The sequence below is a fragment of the Poromitra crassiceps genome (genome assembly GCF_964638095.1).
Source record: "Poromitra crassiceps genome assembly, chromosome: 1".
In the NCBI taxonomy this organism is placed as follows: Eukaryota; Metazoa; Chordata; class Actinopteri; order Beryciformes; family Melamphaidae; genus Poromitra; species Poromitra crassiceps.
The window spans coordinates 65,295,386-65,299,937 of NC_139623.1; the positions used below are offsets into that span (position 1 = coordinate 65,295,386).

Genomic DNA, 4,552 nt, shown 5'->3' on the forward strand with positions numbered 1-4,552 from the left:
CGCACTATAAGCCGCACCGGAGCATAAGCCGCAGCAGCAAAATTGCCTGTTTGTTACATATATAAGCCGCACCGGACTATAAGCCGCAGGTGTTTTAATGTTTTATTTTTTTTATTTTTTTTATTGTGTTTTAATGTTTAATTACCATATGTAAGGGTTCATGCACAGAGGGGATTGTCGGGAAAGAGATGGCTGTTTGAGGAAGCTCCCATTTATTAACATTTCAACAAAACAACATAACACAACACCACCTGTGTTTTTTTTTACAGTGCACACAGTGTCCGCGGTGTGGTGAAAAGAGGGCAAGAGAGGAAATTAAAACAGAAGTGGATTTATAGTTAGAAAGAGTGCTAAAGAAGAGAGAATTCCGTTTTTTTTTATTTATTTTTTCGAAAAAATCCATAGATAAGCCGCACCGTTATATAAGCCGCAGGGGCCAAAAAACGGGGAAAAAGCCACGGCTTATAGTCCGAAATTTACGGTATGTGCCAGACGCGGGAATGCAGCGCTACCACCGGCTTTTGAAACAAGAGGAGTCCGAATCTATAGCTGCTATAGCCTATAACATGTTCACAATCCGTGTGCGGGCTAGTCGGCCACCGATATATCCCCGTGCGCTGCTGCTGGGACCACGGGCTGCAGATCTTCCTCGTCCTGCACCGGCTGATGCCTGGGGAGAGGGATCCTCTTGGTGACACAGATGTTGTGGAGCACCGTGCATGCAGCTATGACAGTGCAGGCTCTTTCAGGATGCATCCTCATCTCCCCGTGAAGACAGTGAAACCTAAAATACAGATAATATTAGTTAAAACTGCATGTTTTTGAATGGAGTTTGGTTATTTCCATCTTTACACATTTGTTTAGTTATTCAGCATACTTGTGTATTTTAATTATTATATATTTATACATATAATATATAATTAATTATATGTAATTGGCCTATAGTTTCTGTGCAAGGGATTTTTTTTAAGATAGCCTATATAGCCTATTATGCAGCTTACCTGCGCTTGAGGACACGGATGCACCGCTCCACAACTGACCTAGTTGCAGAGTGGATGGTGTTGTATCGCCGTTCTTGGTCAGTCCTCGGAGCAATGATCGGTGTCATCAGCCAGCGTTTCAGTGGGTAACCACTGTCCCCAAGGAGCAGCCCGTTCACCCTGCCAGCCTCGAAGTCCTGGTACAGGGCACTCTCCCGGAGGATGCGAGAGTCGTGTGTAGATCCAGGCCATCTTGCCACCAAATTAAAGATTGTATATGTGGCATCGCAAGCAATCTGAACGTTGATAGAGTGATAGCCTTTGCGGTTGACAAATAAATATTCATCTTCAGATGGTGCCTGGATCTTGACATGGGTCCCATCAATACACCCCACGATGCCCGGGATGCCGGTGGCCTGAAGGAAACGCTGTCTCATCCCCGCAGCCTCTGGTTCAGTAGGGAGGCGAACGTGAACAGCAAGGCAGCGTTTCAGTGCCAGGGAAACTCTGCGGATGACCCGACAGGCAGTTGACTTGTGGACTCGGATCATGTCCCCAACGGTGTTCTGGAAAGCCCCGTTTGCATAAAAACGAAGAGCAATTAGCACTTGCAAAGCCGGTGGCAGCGCTGCATTGCGGTCTGACACATACTGTAAATCCGGTGACAGCTCTTCAATAAGTTCAAAAAGATCTCTCCGACAGAACCGAAACCTCTCAATCAGCTCCTCGTCATTATACATGTCCAATGGATTGCTTCTGTCCCTAATTACTCTCTCTCGTCTAAATGCCCGCTCGTTGTCAAAACGGTGGACAAGACGACGTGCCATTGTTGTCAAATTTCGCGCCGTCACTGTGCCACTATGCTCTAATCATAATACAGTGGCCACTACTGTAAGTGCGTCACTACACTACACTGCTCCCACCCTCCCTCGCTCCGGGGGGAAAATGGCGGCGACTGAGCAAGACAGACTCTGAATGAAATTGAATGTAACGTCCCCAATTCTATGTATTAAATTCAAAAAAAATTAACGGCAACATTTGGGAAGGCTAAGCCACACAACTAGTTAGTTATAATCTTAACATCGTGCTTCAAAGACGGAGAACTGGCGGTGTTACGACGATGACGGTAAAAAAGGTCTCCGCGGAGATCTCTGTTACAGGCAGGCTCTACGCCTCCTCCTGACGAGGCGTAGGAGTTACGCCTGGTCTTAGTGAAAATAAGGCTTAAGTCGTCTTGGTGCAACCGGCTTAGCTGTTAGGTCGTAAAGTTACGACCAACTTAGCTTAAGACCAGTGTAAGACCAGTTGGTGCAACCGGCCCCAGGTGACTACACTCTTTTACACGAGGGGCATAAGCCCAGGTCAACTACTGACCTCCAGGTGACTACACTCTTTTACACGAGGGGCATAAGCCCAGGTCAACTACTGACCTCCAGGTGACTACACTCTTTTACACGAGGGGCATAAGCCCAGGTCAACTACTGACCTCCAGGTGACTACACTCTTTTACACGAGGGGCATAAGCCCAGGTCAACTACTGACCTCCAGGTGACTACACTCTTTTACACAAGGGGCATAAGCCCAGGTCAACTACTGACCTCCAGGTGACTACACTCTTATACACAAGGGGCATAAGCCCAGGTCAACTACTGACCTCCAGGTGACTACACTCTTTTACACGAGGGGCATAAGCCCAGGTCAACTACTGACCTCCAGGTGACTACACTCTTATACACAAGGGGCATAAGTCCAGGTCAACTACTGACCTCCAGGTGACTACACTCTTTTACACGAGGGGCATAAGCCCAGGTCAACTACTGACCTCCAGGTGACTACACTCTTTTACACGAGGGGCATAAGCCCAGGTCAACTACTGACCTCCAGGTGACTACACTCTTTTACACGAGGGGCATAAGCCCAGGTCAACTACTGACCTCCAGGTGACTACACTCTTTTACACGAGGGGCATAAGCCCAGGTCAACTACTGACCTCCAGGTGACTACACTCTTTTACACGAGGGGCATAAGCCCAGGTCAACTACTGACCTCCAGGTGACTACACTCTTTTACACGAGGGGCATAAGCCCAGGTCAACTACTGACCTCCAGGTGACTACACTCTTTTACACGAGGGGCATAAGCCCAGGTCAACTACTGACCTCCAGGTGACTACACTCTTTTACACGAGGGGCATAAGCCCAGGTCAACTACTGACCTCCAGGTGACTACACTCTTTTACACGAGGGGCATAAGCCCAGGTCAACTACTGACCTCCAGGTGACTACACTCTTTTACACGAGGTGAATTCACCCAGATCAACTACTGACCTCCAGGTGCATATGAGCAAAGTCAGCAATAGAAAAACAGGTAAGGGTGATGGTGATGATGTCACAATGTCCTAAAATGGCCTGCGAAGGCCTAAAAACAAAATATCGCTGTAGTACCCGCCGTGGGCGGATTTCTTTTCTTTTTCTTTCCTGGAGCATCTAATAACAACCAATATCACTATATCAGTCATTGGGCCAAATTTCAGGTATCTGCGATGTAACAACTCACAGGAATTTGTGTCACGGCTGATGAGGAAAAAGACTAATAATAATAATAATAATAATAATAATAATAATAATAATAACAACAACAATGAACAATAAAAATCTGAGCAAAAACAATAGGGGTTAGCCCCTTCGGGGCTTGAACCCCAATAATAGCAATAATAATTAGGGGGTGGGGGGCAGCTGTCTATATGTTCTCTGAGGGGAGGTTCCACACTTTGGAAACCCATGCTCTATACAAGCGAGTGCATAACGATATTAAAAACGATGCAGAAGGCTTGCAGTGCTCTGACATAATCACTTTTTTTCCAATTTTCCCACAGGGATCAATACGTTTAATTTTAATATCATGTTGGTAATCAATAATTATGATTAATTCAGTGTTATATATTAACATACATCAGCTTTGATTGATTAAAACAATGTCTCTGTTTTTCTAGTAGTGAAAATGACTCTGCATATCTTGCTAGAGCCAACATTAGGTTAGGGTCTCCACACACAAAAATTAAACATGGCTCAAATGAAGACCACAACAAACAGATTATAAACACTGAAATGTCATTGGTCCACTGTAACATAGGTGCGCATGGGGAAGACTATGGAGCTTCAAAGGAGCCCTTTTGACGATGCAATGCAACACAGAAAGGCGTTTCTTTGGTCTTATCATACTGCTCTTTCATGAGCCACGGCAGAACAAAGGCCAGCTCTCTCCTCCATATCAACTCACCTTCTCCTTGTCTTTCTGCGCGGGCGGGAGCAAGGCCCTCGAGCGCTCCGCAATTTTCTGAAAGGGGAAGAAATGAAGAGAGGGGGCTGAAAAATGTGTGTTCCGTGTGTGGGTGTGTGTGTGTGCGTGTGCGTGTGCACGTGCATGTGCGTGTGTGTAAAGTACACTAGTAACCACTAAGCTACATTTGTTGTATGTGCAAATATACTTTGGCCAATACATTCTGATTCTGGTTCTTTATCCTATTGTATTAGAGGTCACCTTAGCCATTACATCAGGGCGCATGCGCACGCA

The 4,552-nt window shown here is 46.0% G+C and overlaps 1 pseudogene across 1 annotated transcript; it reads right to left on the reverse strand.

Moving 5' to 3' along the window:
- Positions 1-588: 588 nt before the first annotated feature.
- On the reverse strand, positions 589-1,720 carry LOC310790649 (putative nuclease HARBI1 pseudogene; annotated as a pseudogene). The gene is made up of 2 exons: positions 1,002-1,720; positions 589-784 (listed from the first exon to the last, which is right to left on the reverse strand). The product of its transcript is annotated as a putative nuclease HARBI1 pseudogene (transcript).
- Between the last annotated feature and the right edge of the window lie 2,832 nt (positions 1,721-4,552).